Raw genomic sequence first — 15,712 nt, 5'->3', positions numbered from 1 at the left:
AATCACAAATATACACACACAGCGCATTTACTGGACTAATACTATTAACTGCACTTGCTACATGACTGTTTAGTACTAAAATATTGTTAAAATATTATTAAAGAATGTTTCCATCTTTTAGGATCTGATATGAAAAAAACAAAAAAGCAGGAAAACTAAAATGTGGCATTATGTTTGGAAATAAAACATATCATGTTAATCATGCCAAATGTAATATTCCACTATTTACATAAACATTATATTCTGATGTATGTACTGATAATTATGGTTTTCAAAAGAAAGTTAGTAATTGTTGTCAAAATAAAATTTGCTTCTTGAAAATATCAAACCGGCGTTAAATATGGTCACTGTGAGAACATAATTTTTCGGAGGTGGTTTCAGATGTTGTAAAGAAATACACCATTAGGTAATGGTGTATATATGTATGTGATTTTAACCAGCTGATTTGGGTGTTGCTGCTGTTTACTACAACCAATCTTATTAGCCACAAACAATGGCCCACTTCACTTCTGGCATTCACATGCGTCTCAGGTGTTCCGATCACAAGTGGATAGCAGTTCACACCTGGCATCAGAATGTGTCTCCATATGTGATCGGATCTCACTACCCTGCTCTATAAGCAAATAAACACATAGATAATTTCCATTTGAAAAGACCAAATGAGTTGTTGTTTTTAACCTGAATTTGATGAATTTACTGTTTATTAGACCACAAATGAGACATGAATTAAGTTGGAAAAATGATAGATGCACAGTGTTTCTCACCAATTACTGTACAAAAACACAACTTTTTGGTGAAACTACATATAAACTTATTCATTCAGCTGACGCTTTTACGCAAAGCGACTTACAATTGCTATATATGTCAGAGGCTGCACACCTCTGGAGCAACTAGGGGTTAAGTGTCTTGCTCAGGGACACAATGGTGGATGGGTCACAGTGGGGGATTGAACCCGGGTCTCTCACACCAAAGGCATAGTCTTATCCACTGCACCATCGCCAACTAAAATTCTTTCTGGTGTTCTCTCTGATGTCCTCCAGCTCTACTGATGGACTGATAGCTTTACTTGTTGTTAAATCGCGTACCCGCTAACTGTAGCTGCCGTTAGCTAGTTAGCTCAGAGCTGCTCTAAGATCACAAAAAGAGCTGCAGAGCTGTTTCAGAATAAACTACAGTAAGTTGATTTTATTTTTGATGCAACTTACATTTCTCTTCCATTATCTACCACCATCATGTTTGTGCTAAGAAACTTTTGAGTTTCTGACTACTGGCTTGTGCATCCTCTCTAGGCAACACAACCTATCAAACCTATCACAACCTATAATGGCACACAAATCTATATGAACAAAACATAAACTTAACATAACACTGGCTTTTAAGACCTGCAGTTGATGACTGAACAACAGTGTAAAGGCCGGTCTCACCACAAACTTTCATTTCAACATCCACAAGGGACAATATTTCACTGTCAAAACAGACTTCAAGTAGATGGCTAACAGACTTTGAAATGTTTGTGGGGGACTTCCTGTCCAGATCCAGACACACGCTGTTGTAAAAGACCCCTGGATATTAGCTGTCTGGTCCACATTGCTCTCCAGGTGATAGATGTATCCGGGCTGACAGCTCAGTCTGTCAGTGATATTTCAGAATGCCTTGGGTACAGTACACTGCCAGGTCCAACAAAGTTATAATTCAGCAGAACAGTAATTTGTGTGGCAGAACAGGCTTTGAGTGCCATGTGGGCAGATGAAGGGAGGGATGAAGTGCATTGATCTGACATGGCTTCGAGGGGTGGTTTCAGGGTGGTGCTGTGAATTTCAACCAGAGCACTGCTCACATTAACTTTAATACAGTGCACGGAAGTAAGACCTGCACAGTTTGCCGTGTCTTTCTGCAGCAGTTGACTGTTCAGATATACATCTAGGGTGACTTAATATTGATCCTTTTAAAAAGGTAGAGAAGCAGGGATAAAACTTTAAAATTCTTCTGGCAAGGATTGTCTCTTTAAAGTTCAGTCAGAGCAGAATTACAAGCTGTAATTAGTGACTATACTATGGAGGATAAAACACTGGCTACTGTGAAGGATGGAGGTGCTAGAGCTACAGTAGGTATAGATGAGGCACAATGTAGTTGGGACAGTAATCTTGAGTCACTGATTTTGACACACAAAATAAGCATCTGGAATTTAGAGTCACATACCTGCTCTTACAATTTACTATTAAAGTTATGCATCATCTTGAGACTTTTGTGTACCTTACAGCTGTGTTTTTGAGGAATGAGTCACGTATGGTTTTGAAATATTGAAATACTGAGTTTCAGATAGCACTGTGTTTATCTGGTTTTGGAATGAATACCTTCATTTTACTTTGTTGTGAAGGAGCGCTTACTGCTATGATAAGATAACCTTCAGCTCAAAGCCCCTGATGCCGGGCTATAACACTGCTGTCTACATACCAAATCAAATAGGAGATGTTTAATCAATTCAAAATGGGCAGTTGTGTTCGTATTTCCAGCAACCAGTCTGCCAACCCTTCTTTTGAGGTCAGTTGAAACTATCAAACTTCCTGCTGATGTATTAGTCCACACTTTTAATGTCTGGCAGAAAGGCTATAGTGAAAAAACAAATAAAAACATCTACCTTTGTGAAAGATGGACCAGTAGTGACATTAATGCTGACACCATGAAATTAATCCTGATACCATCTGAACTCAACCCACTGAGATTACAGTTATAAGACCAAGAAAAGAAATGTTCCTTTAGTCAAAAAAAGGTGTTGATAGCTAGGGATTATATGGAAAATGCTTACTTTTTTAAAGAGCTACCATAGTCCATCCAATGATATGGTACCACCAGCTGTTTTGGAAACCCAAACGATCATGTTTAAGTCAAATGTGCCCTTTTATGCTTGTAACTTTTTAAGTTTAAAAAAATAATGTATGTTAGACTTTATTTATTTTCTTATTTCAAACATTTTTCAAGTGTGTGTTTTTTGTGTGACATATCTGTCTTTTGTTCACCACTTTTAAACGAGTCCAACATTTCAAATGCATTACTGAATCTTGTTTTAACAAAAATAAGCCAGAGAAGAACTACACACCTACATGAAATCCTATCTGATCACTGAATAATTAAAGATGCAGGCGTTGGACCCTAGCTTTAATAGCTATACCAAGGTTCAACTCAAACACAAACATTACTTCCAATTTAAAAGCAACTCTATAAAAATCTATCTGAACATCCTCCCATGTTCTGTTCCATTCTCAGATGACCCAGACAAATTGCATATCCACAGGCAGCGCCTGCTCTGCCCTGGCTTGCTGCGGAAGGTTGTCATGACATTACCTAGCTAATGATTCCTACAGTTTCCCCCCCTTTTCCCAAAATAGCTCCAATGTGTAACTTAGTAATTAACTTTCAGGGGAATTCAGGAGCTCCACTGATCGATCAGCCCTGCTAACTGTGGACGGGCTGACAGGGCCAACTGGGAGGTTTCTGTATCCAGCTCTGGAGGGATATACAGTACAGTGAGAAAGTAAGAAAAGGAGAGAGGGGGGGAAAGAAGAGAGAGCAAGGCCAAATATTTGGAAGTAGATATAGAGACAGAGGGAGGGACAAGGATAGGATTTAAATGACAGAAAAATAGGGTGAATAAAACAAGTGCGAGGAGAAAGAAAAGACAGAAAATGTGAGCTCAAATGGGAGAGAAAAAGAATGTTAAACAAAAAGAAAGAAAGACATGCCTGAAAGATGGGCCGAGAAGATGCAGGGGAATAATAGAGTAAAAATGTGTGTCCATGTGAGACAGGAAGAGACACAAATTTGATGCAGAGCACGTAGAAGATCTCCCAGGGAATAACTAATGTGGTGAGCTCAAGACTGCAGCTCAGAGAGTTGTCCCTTTCCACTTTTATGAGACCAGCCTCTCGTGAGCTGGAGTAAGACATCAAGCAGAGGAGAACACCATGACTTTTTTAGAGGGTAACACAGATAACGTCCCGACTATAGACTAGAAGAGGGAAAAAGAGAGGTAGCGAAGGGCATAGAGCAAGGACGAGATAGAGAAAGAATGGACAGATGGAAAGAGGGTTATTGTGAAGAAGCGGGCTGTTAGGAGTCATGTGAGCAGGGCCAGGAAGCAAGAAAACAAGCTTGCAGGCACCCAGTAAGCATAAAATTGTTGATTTGTGTAATGAAAATGATTTAAACTACTGTATTTCAGTGAGTAACAGGTTCTCACTATAAATTTAGCGACTTAAATGATGTTGAAACCACAGTTGTATGTAACCTAGACATATAAAATCCTTAAATTTTTCCAACTTCACACCTAAATGTCTTTTCACCTGCAAATTAACAAATCCATTCAAAAGCATATTAGCTCTATCCATGTTAAAAAAGCAAAATCACTCGATAAAAATGTCCCACTAGAATAGTAACATTAAATAAGAAATTACAATAATTTGATTAAATCAAATTATTCTGAAAATATTGTGATGCACAGCATACTAGGAAATTCTGCTTTCTCTCAAGTGACTAACAAACTTAGATTCATGCACACCTTTTATATTTTACCAAAAAATATATAGATTGGTAGAGGATAAGTATTTTGTACTCCAGTGGTTTAGTGGGCGTATTTTTTCAGAACAAAATAATTAAGTTTCAATCTGTTCTTCAGTGACTTCGGACTCAATTTGTGACTCGTCCACAACTTCAGACTTGACACGGACAAGAGGTGCGGAACTCGTGAACAATGTTTAATTTTAGGAAACGTCTGATGAGCTTGCGGTTATTCCCCTCCCTCCGTTACCTATAACTTACCAACGTAACACAACTACGTATCTGCTACGCGCAGCCACATGTGAGAGAAGACAACACCACGTGTGTTTACTTACAGTAGTTAATAAGCTGTCTTTAATTGCATTGCACATTACATGGTTGTGCTCTGTAAGTGAAAAACAGGTTACATTTACAGAATTCCTTATAGCTAAGCAGTTTTATAAGCAGCCTGGATTGAACGCAGCATGTGATACAACACTCATAACCACGAGTGACTTGAGACTTGACTAGCTCAAAGACTTGTGAGTATATCTGAAATCTACTAACAATTCGGTAAACGGTGGCAGCGAACATAAATTACTTGAAGATGTGTTACATACATACAGATTTTACACTGTGATGGCTTAGAGATGTCTCAAAAATATAATGTAATTTAGGATGGTTAAAGCAAACAATTAGCTCATCAGAACTAGGTTGGAAGAAAGTCAATACAAATTTCATACAGCCCCAAAGTAAACTGTCTAGACCTATTACATTACGTATCAAATGTATTTACATTACCATCTAGTGGTGAGGATTACAAACTGCAACCAACGGTTCACGGTGCATTCATGTGCTCCTCGCGTGGTCCCGTTTCCCGAGTTGTGAAGTTGTTCTTCCGACATCAGTGTGTGTTCATGTGCTCTTAAGTCAGAATGTGGAATCAACATGGATACTACTACAAAGACGTGTTGGATTAGCATTATCAGCATGTAAACAACATTTGTGCTAAATAATATGTATGGTCCTCCATTTGTCCAAATATCTCTTACTTTCTTACTTATAATAAACCAGACGACTACTACTACTGCAACACATTAAAAACATGTAACACAACATTAATCACAACCTAAAAGCAGTTCGGAAATGGTGAGTTTAGATTAGTAGGTGCAGTCACATATGTGTTTGCATATAGCATATAAATGCATGGCAGTGGAAGTGGAAACTATGACGATGTATGATGCTGCCAAGGAGGACCATGTAGACAAACAGAGAGAGGACCGAGGACTGAACCTCAGGGACTGGCAGGTCACTGTAGAGCGTGTCAATTTTTGTTTTAAAAAAAATTAGTTGCACGTGTTGACTATGAAGGATTTGGAGGCGTTGTCACTGAGTTTGAGAAGTTTATTTATTGTGGAAAACAGCCTTGGGGTAGGTGGAGCCAGAATGTATGAGATATGAGTAGTAGGTGGACCAGGCAGTGATAAGAACATCTTTGTATTGTTGAAGGAAGTCTGTGTAGGTTTGGAGGTGCACTTTTAAACCAGAACTTGCAGTCAAGAGTTTAAGCTGGTACTTACAGGCTTTCATTTGGTGGTGTTCAGAAGGATACCAGGGAGCTGTGTGAATAAGACTATTTTGGTTTAAAAATTTCTTAGACAAAAATTTGCTTCATCCAGGCAGAAAGCCATTTAAATATTAAATACATTTTATAATGTTATTCTCAAATCTCTCTACTTCATAATTCACAAAAATTGTTTGATAGAAACCAAGTTGGTATTTAACTAAATAATTCATTGCTCTTCTTAGATCAGTGTCTTTCTGAAGTGAATGCATGTGTGATAAACTTTCAGTCAGCCGCATTACTGAATATGGCAAATGTGCCTTTGGCAATAGACCCTGTAGCTGTAGGAATGTCTTTATAAACCAGCCCCACAGGGCAAACCAGCACTTTGCATGTCAGGGAACATCCTGTCCCTGGCTCTCCTCAGATAACCCTCTCTGTAGACTTATCCACCATCTGATTTATGTGTTGTTCTCTCTAGCGACACCACCATTACTGTGATGGCATCATCATACTGAAGTCAGTTTGACTGACAGTGAAATTGCACATTTGGATTGATCATGTTCGGCAGTTACCACCTCTGACGGATGAGAGTAGCCTATGTGAAAGTCAGACAGGAGAAAAAACCCCTAATGTTTTACCACGTGGTGGATGTGAAAGTGCCGTGTAGTAAAACAATTTAATAAAAATCGTAAATGTATAAAATTGTAAAGACTCTACACAGAGTATGTGTTTTAGACAGAACATGAGGTTTTATGGATTTGAGGCCTGTGGCTTTTTGGGGCAGAGCCACTGCAGGTGGGGCATGGATGTTCAGTAGGCCTAATATTACATGAATAGGATTCATATAGTGAAACAATCTTCTTTCAGTTTCTGAAGGAGGGTGTGACTGAAAAGGTTTGAGAACCACTGGTCTTTTCCAACTGGGTTAAAATTGGTCGAACAGTTATTAAAGACATTTAGCCATAGTTGTTTCAACAATGTTTCAACAGTGAAACGCCGCCACAGTAATTACTACTTGTTTACGTCACCTTCTTCTCTGGATTAGTCTGTAGTGTTTGAGCCCATCTGATGCCTCTTGCTACAACTGAAAGGGCAAACGCAGAGGTACACATGAACACTCTTTTGGTGAATGAAGTTTTTACTGCTTTGGGCTGGTGACAGTAACACTTTAGACACCCCACATAACAAAACCAGTGTGCTCTCTCTCTCCATTTCTTACACCCTCTCTCTCTCTGAATATTAGCCTCAGTGGGAGGTTGTGTCAGTCACTTGACAACTACAGCCTCCTCCCTTCATATGTCATGTATGCAAATATATGCACTGATTATTCATATTTGACTGTCATGAAAAAAATATCCTGATTCAGGCATTAATCATTAATTTCATCACTAAGTGAAAAGCAGCTGCTACAGTAAGTGGGCTTGATTTAGCCGCCTTCACACTTCCTACATGTTCCTGCAAAGCAGCCAAACTACTAAGCAATGGAGGCTTGTAGGATTCAAAGTAACCTCATGTCAATGTCATGCACGCACTTGGGTTAGCCCACAAATAAAGTCTTGTTTTTAAACAGGCAACAAAAATAATTTCCTTATTGATTGTTGCTATGCAACCGCCAAAAAGGCATGGCAGCAGGCAATCTTAGACCGCCAGGCAATGCAGCACGATAGTACTGTGTGTCAGGCTGTGGTTAAACATAGGTTCACAGAGTGCAAACCCAAAAAGAGTGCCAAAGTGCACAGAGTACACTTCCAATCACATGGACACATCCCGACACCGGTCATCATCTTTGCAACATTAGGAAAAGTGTTTGAAGCCATTAGCATGAGTAGTACAGTATAGTGATGCTTACAGATGTTTGTACATCAAGGTGTACTAATATATGTGCGCATATGTGTCTTTGACATGCAGAATATAAAGGAAGATGCAGATGCATACATAAAAGAAAATATATATGCTTTCTCACAGCCAAAATCTAATTCTAAAACACAAATGTTTTATCTTATGTTCAATAAGGCTATTAGGGTCAGTGATTGTTTATTAAAGCTTTTAAAAACATCTGTTGAGTTATGAATGTATAATGGAACATGTCTTTTGCGTAGAGAATGCTTTAGTAGGAGTGAGTATTATAGTATGATAAAATGTTATTAGAGCTGGATAATAAACCAATAACAATAATTATTACGATTTTTTTTTCAACAACAATATAATAAATGTTCAATAAATATTTAATATATTTTTTATTTTATTCACTTGAATTATACACAAATTAGAACATCATTTTTATTAAGATGTTTATTTTGGTAGGTAAGGTAATAAGGTTTATCAGAATTGTTTTGAATGTTCTACCTCAGATTTGTGAAGTGATCTACTGTTTGGCATCAAGTGTTGACAATAAAGAAGAGTTTAAATTAACCATCAGGTTTCTTCAATTTTCACTCAGGAGCAGAAATCAACCTTTAAACTCTAAAGAAATAACGATTTGATAATTATCATGATAATTATTGATACCGAAAAATATGAAACTTTTTACCGCGATAACATTTTTGTCCATATCATCCAGCCCTAAATGTTATCTACAGTCAATATACAGTATTATTTTTTTTTATTAAATTGAGAAACTGTACAGATACGTGAAAAATCAAAGTAGTTCTTCACATTAAGCAACTGAGTTATACTGAAAATATAATCTTCCTTTGAAATAGAAAAGAAGCAACACACACCACTACATGACTGCATATAATTACCTCCGTGAACACAATGAGACTGGTGGGTTTGTACAGTACATGTAGGGAGACAGGACTCCTGCTGAGATCACACAGTATACATACAAATGATCTGGGTGTGTCACTGTGCATGCAGTATGTGGGCCGCTCTGCCGATGGGCTTCACATATCAGGAAATATATCATCCAAGTTCCAAGCACAGTGACATACTGAATAAATGTCATATTAAATATCATACTGGATATACATGCACACCCATTTACTCGGTCTATCAATAACTATGCACTCTCCAGCAGTTCGTTCTATGCATCCACTGCATATCATATCACTTTCACATTTTGTACATACATACTACTCATTTACAGTCCCTTATACACTCACTGTTATCTCTTATGTACACAAAAGCACTTACTCTCTCCCTCACACACATACTTACACAGAAGAACTCAAGCTCTCTCTTTGAGAGTGCTGGGGTGGTGATTATTCATGGGAGGGAGATGGGGATGAGCAATCAGTGGCCAGCTCATTAATCACAATGTATGCAGACCCTTAATCTCCTCCACAGGTACAGAGGAATCCTTCGCTGCCGCTCCTCATTGCTTCTCTAGTGTCCCCTTCCCCTCTATCTCACACTGCCACCCACAGTCTCATTTTCTCTCTGATGCTTTGTTTATCTCCAGTGCTATTTCTCTCTGTCTTCGTCCTTCTCAGAATCCCTCCCCCTCTTGATATCTCTGTGACTTTCTGACTGCCTGTCAGTCTTCCTTTCCGTCTCGCTTTTTCCTTTTGTTTCTGGTCTTAATCTGCCTCTATCTCTTTCCAGTCGTTCTACTTAAAGTGCCTCCTTGCCTGGCTGTCTCTCAACTTGCTAGCAAAGCCACAATGGTGATCCTTTTCCAGTAGTGCCCCTTAACTAGGCAGCGAACAAGCCTTGTTAGGACCACAAAGACGAGACAGAGAGTGAGCCAGTGGGGGAAGTGTATAGTAGGAGTGTGTGAGCAGGAAGGAGTATTTTAAAACAATCTGTTCCATGTTGTGTTAATAAGCCAGCAACAGCAATTTGGCAGGAGATCTGTCTCTGCTCGCCCTCTTTCTGCATAAGCATTTAAAAAATAAAGTTGAGAAACTTCAAAGTAGCTGAACCCTTACTTTGAGAAACAATGGCTCTTTTGTGTTGGTTAGTGATAAGAACCACGTGAGCTGTTCTGCCACTAAATTAAAATAAAATAAAATGATGTTAATATAGTGAGTGTTTTTGAAAAACATCTCCAATCATTTCACATGGCATTAAATTGGGATACAATGGACTTACACTCCTTTGTTTTGTAAAAACCACAGTTTTGAAAAGCCAACTAAAATTAAAACACCTTTGCTGGAATACCGTGAAACTTTGATTAATAGCCCTGGTTTTATTTGCTAAAATCACTGAAATGACCCTGCCTATATTTGGGACAGGCGTCCACATGGGACAGGCCTTTAATTCCTTTTGCACAAAACTGAAATAGGCTACTATGAGACAGTTTATTTCAAACAGAATATTACTTGTTTAAAAATGATCCAATAATATCAAATACACATCATTCATTTGATCTAACTCCAAAAGAGGGGTTATTTTGAAGGCAGCAACGTAACGACAACAACAACACAGTGCATTAAGACTAAAGTGTGACTTCACTTGGATTCATTTTTATGAAAAGCTGTTTTTATTCTTTTGATCGGTGGACCCTTACAGACTAAAGGAATATAAATAATCATGGAGCGGACACATTCAGACTTAACGAACGCTTCCAAGGTAACGGGAGTCAGCACTTTTTTCTTCTTTTCATCTCTTGTACGATGCCAGTTACACTGATAAATTTAGCATTAGACTTTGGGGCTTGTTGCGTTTATTTGTCAAAATGTGTTCCCACACCAGGCCAGTAAACTGGGTAGGCGGCTATTTGGGACTCAGCTATTAAATTAAGTTTTATGGTATAATAAGATGCTTCTCTAGTACATTAACTGATGTGAGCCACAAGTGGAGTTGATGTAAAAGAAACAAACAATCAAAAAGCTTTCCACTTAAAATAATCCTGCTGACATCAACAACATGTATTACCCAAGATATCTACCACAATCCTCCTGGAAATGCATGCTTCCCAGGACATTTAAAAGGGACAATTCTCATCCCCGCATTACTTAATGACCAATTTTGCAAGAACAGGCTGCTAACAACAGAGCCCATTTCTGAGGTGGGTGATGCTGCTAAGCATCTGAGCACATTGCAAGGCGACAGATTTACAGAGGATGAGGCTCAATAATGAACTGGCATCAGTTGGGTAATGACAAGGCAGAATTCTCTTTACTGTGTCATTCAATCCCTAAAGGCAGGAATGACCTGTTGGGAAATGAACAGACTAATTGCCTGCTTGGAGGGTTCACAGACGTGTTTACTTAAGTGGTAGACCTCCACAGATAGTAACTTTAATATGACTATACATTCAGAGTTATTTTGATACTTATAGCCAGTTACGTCATTTGAAACGGAATCACTAATATCTGTTGCAAAGTCCCTTTAATGCCAGGCCTGGAAATTACTAATACAGTTAAAAGTAAAGTTACACCAATATCGGCTTTTAAGCTTGTCACACTGCAGTCATTTCTCCACAGCTTTTCCAGTATTTCTTGTGTTATGGCTCCTGAAGGTCAAAGATACTGCGACCCTCTGGCATTATCAAATTACATTGACTGAGATGAAAGAGAGCTTGTAGGCAGTCATGTTTTTCTATGACATTTTTGTTTTAATAAAGCTACAGAACATGTGTGTGCTTTTGTTTCAGTTTTTTCCTGAGAAAAGCCTTTGCTATTCTATATTCCTTGATCTTGAAATTTCACATGCTGGAGCTCAACAAATATATGACAATGAAACAATAAAATAAAGGCTAATTATATAAGCTTGCTGTAACAATCTAAAAAAAATATCACAAATCAATCTGACTAAGAGCAATTTGGGAAGCTTGTATATGTACCGAACTAATAAAAATTATTATTGTACACGTGTCCTTTATATACCAAACATGAAGTGGCTTCTATAACTTCACGGTCCATTCAAAATTATACCGTCTAAAAACACATGGTAAATGAAGAACGGTAGGTATAAAGCATTTAGAAAAAGCAAGTTTATAATACAGCTTGGAAAAAATGTTATCTTCACATCCTTTGATTTGATAAAACTGACTTTTTAAGTCTCAAAGGCCAAAAAAGTCATCCTGCTCTGAGAGGCTTAATGGAAACAAGCTGACAGTCTGGAGCTAATCTCCCATACTTCATTTGGCCGGATGAGACCCAATTCATTAAAGCGATACTCTCATTCGATAGCAGCATAAGATCTCTGACAATCTGGATAATCTTTCATCTTTATGGAAACAAAGAAAGACTCTGTTCCTCTCTCTCCCTATCTATTTTCTCTTTCTCTCCCCGGCTATGCCTCCTACTGTAAACTGCAAAGGCATTTTCTGACAGTGTTGGCTAAGTGGTCTTTCACGTTTTAAAGCCCTTTCAGCCTTGGGGAGGAGGAGGGTAAGAGATTAGTGTCCTGCAGCACAACTCTGCACTGCAGGAGACACAGCTTGACCTGACCTAAGGGCCTGCCTCGATGGAGACCGAATGCACAATGAGATGTACTGTAAATGAGTGTGTTTGTCTGGGTGGAGGCATCCACACAGGACTTTATGTGTTTCATTGTACATGCATGCATCTTGAATTCTGCGTAGGTGAGAATAAAATCTATGGAAACTTTCTGATGTAGACACATGCATACATAAACCAACAATAGTCTGATTAGAGCTGCAGGGTAGAGGAATCGAAAGACCAATCATTTTCTTTCATCTGGCTCTAATGAGGGTTTTCTTTCCCAGAGAAACCACTCCACGGTTACAGAGGTCAATGGACTCTTGAGTTCAGACTGGTAAAGTGAGGAGAGAAAAACACTAGGTACTGTATTTTTAATTTGATTTGTTACAGTACACTTTAAAGAGGTTATGTTTTTTATTCTTAGACAAAGAAAGAGGTCAATGTTTGACTTGGGCTAAATGTGCAAAAATGCAGAAGCTCATGAGACCGCATCTACTGAGAGAAAATGTTCAACAACATTGTTCATTTAAACTCAAATGAAGGACTGGATTAAAGTTATATGCTCTGTTTTTGCATTGATAAAAACACAATAGTACTACTAGAACTAATGAGTGCTGTTTTACAGTGTGACAAATTAACAGTTATCTAGCATCCATCCTGCACATACTACTCGATTATTTAGTATGGAAACTAGTGTATCCAAGTGGACTCATTCGCATAAGACTCAAGTGGTTCCTAAAGGCAAATTTTCGGGATCGGTAACGCCATTTCTTTTAGACTAGAACCGGAAGTCTTGCTCAAGGACAGTTCTCGCTCTGAAATCTTGTGAGATGCGAGTTGTTGCAGGAAAACGCCGGTGGAAACGTCAGAGTTGGAGAGAGGAGTTTTATTTTATCTAACTTTACAAATCTGCTATAGAGGCACAGAAGACATTGTTCATCTGTTTTCACAGACTGAGAAGTACATGTAGAATCAATGATGTGCTTCTTTAAAACAGCTATTAAAACCAAATAAACCAGACCTTTGAGCATGAACTAAACATTAAATAGTTAAATACCACAGAATGTCCTCAGTGAGTCTCTGATATAAATAATAAATGGGAGAAGAAGAAAAAATCCCATCTACTTGGCTCAGATTTTGGGATTCTTTATCATCTAATGACAAGGGCTTGACTTTGTAGAATTTTGAAAGGATCAGCATATTAATACAGTTGCATGGTGGTTGATTTATCTCATTTACCATCAAGATAATTCCTGCGCATTTCTGTGAGTTCCAGGAATTCAGGCTCATTTTACTTAACAGTAGCTACATAAGACAATTGGAACATGCACTTTTGGTAATAATGATTACAACTGACTATGTTAAAATATGTTTTATGTAAAAGATCCCCAATGCTGCCATTTTCTTGCTTTTAAATACTGAGCCACATTACAAGTGTTGATAAAGTCTGTGTCTGAACGAGTGTCTGTGATTTAATACATGTAATGCTCTCATAACAGAAACCTTCATTAAATCTTAAAAGACATGAGTCAATTAAAAGAACCTGATAAAAAAATATTATTTTTTGGTTGAGATGAGTCGCTTCATTATCTCACGTTATTGACCAGTATAAAATATATTTTCTTCTTTCTTTTACACCTTGGTAAAATGGCTGCTGATTAATTAGCAGAAAAGTGAACTTAACAGGCATTGTAATTTTGCACCATTATAACCACTAACAGGGTTTTTAAAAAGCTGCTGATGGTTGATGAAGTTGATTAATTGCCCCATATTTTTCCCTGGAGTACTCCTACTCTGTCTCTCGCTCTCTCTACTGTGCAATGAATTATGGGAGACTAAAGTTTGTCTACACCACGCATACACCACACTACTAAATTATTATGGAGCCTCCAAGCATGACAACAGTTTTGAAAATAATTATGAAAGTTTCAGGCTAAATTCCTGCATGCCTAATGATTAAACTAATTGTGGGCAACACAGAGGCTGGAGGGTAGAACTGTCGGCTCAAAGTGAGAAGGATGACAGTTTGATCCCCAATAGGAACCTTTCCATACGAATCTGACCTCAAGTATCAAGTGACGACCTGTGTGTTTACAGAAGATTATTATGCTAATGTTTGTCACACACTGGCTGTCACACTAACAATGCAGGTATGAGCTGACCAAAGGCATATTTTCTGCTGCAAAAGGCAGACATCAAAAAGGCTGATTCAGACGTTTTTTTGTAATCGACAGTCCATTATGGAGATATAAACAATTTGGTATTTGAGAAGGCACGACACCTCTGAATTTGTCCAAATGGCGCTATTTTCTTTCCAGCTCAATGGTTTTTGGCCTTCACTCTCGCTGTCTGTTGATGCACAGGCTGTGAGCACAAAATTTACTAAAGAAGCAGCATAGTTTCTGTCATAGACATGCATTGGACAATAAACAAACAATGTAATAGGCAGCATCTTTATTCACTCAGCAGCCACATTATTAGGTACACCTTGCTAGTACCGGTAGGACCCCCTCGTGCCTTCAGACCTGCCTTAATTCTTCATGACAAACTTTCAACAAGTCCTTGGAAACATTCCTTCCACTTTTGTCCATATTGACGTGATACAATCACGCAGTTACTGCAGATTTGTCGACTGCACATCCATAATGCAAATCTCCAGTTCCACCACATCCCAAAGATGCTCTATTGGATTGAGATCTGGTGACTGTGTACAGCAAACTCATTGTCACGTTCAAGAAACAAGTTTGAGATGATTTCAGCTTTGGGACATGGTGCATTATCCTGCTGGACGTAGTCATCAGAAGATGGGTACACTATGGTCATAAAGGGATGGACATGGTCAGCAACAATACTCAGGCTGTCGTGTTTAAGCGATGCTCAATTGGTGCTATGGGGCCCAAAGTGTGCCAAGAAAATATCGCTCACACCATTACACAACCACCACCAGCCTGAACCCTCGTTACAAGGCAGGATGGATCCATGCGTTCATGTTTTTTTACGCAAACTCTGACCCGTCTATCTGAATGTCGGAGCTGAAATTGAGACTCAATAGACCAGGCAACGTTTTTCCAAATGTCCAATTTTGGTGAGCCTGTGCAAATTGTAACCTTAGTTTCCTGTTCTTAGCTGACAGAGCATGTAGCCCATCTGCTTCAAGGTTCGATGTGTTGTGCGTTTAGAGATGGTATTCTGCATACCTTGCGAGTGACGAGTGGTTATTTGACTTACTGTTGCCTTTCTATCATCTCGAACCAGTCTACCCATTATCCTCTGGCCT

General features: G+C 38.5%; 1 protein-coding gene across 2 annotated transcripts in view; it reads right to left on the bottom strand.

Annotated features, from left to right (window-relative positions):
- Positions 1-15,712, bottom strand: part of fstl4 (follistatin-like 4) — a 274,958-nt gene that overhangs the window by 42,987 nt on the left and 216,259 nt on the right. The window lies entirely within an intron of this gene.

The sequence above is a fragment of the Micropterus salmoides genome, unplaced genomic scaffold, assembly GCF_014851395.1.
Source record: "Micropterus salmoides isolate LMB-PRFRI ecotype aquatic unplaced genomic scaffold, ASM1485139v1 Ms_hic_scaffold_9, whole genome shotgun sequence".
NCBI lineage: Eukaryota > Metazoa > Chordata > Actinopteri > Centrarchiformes > Centrarchidae > Micropterus > Micropterus salmoides.
This window is presented reverse-complemented; position numbering and strand designations above follow the sequence as displayed.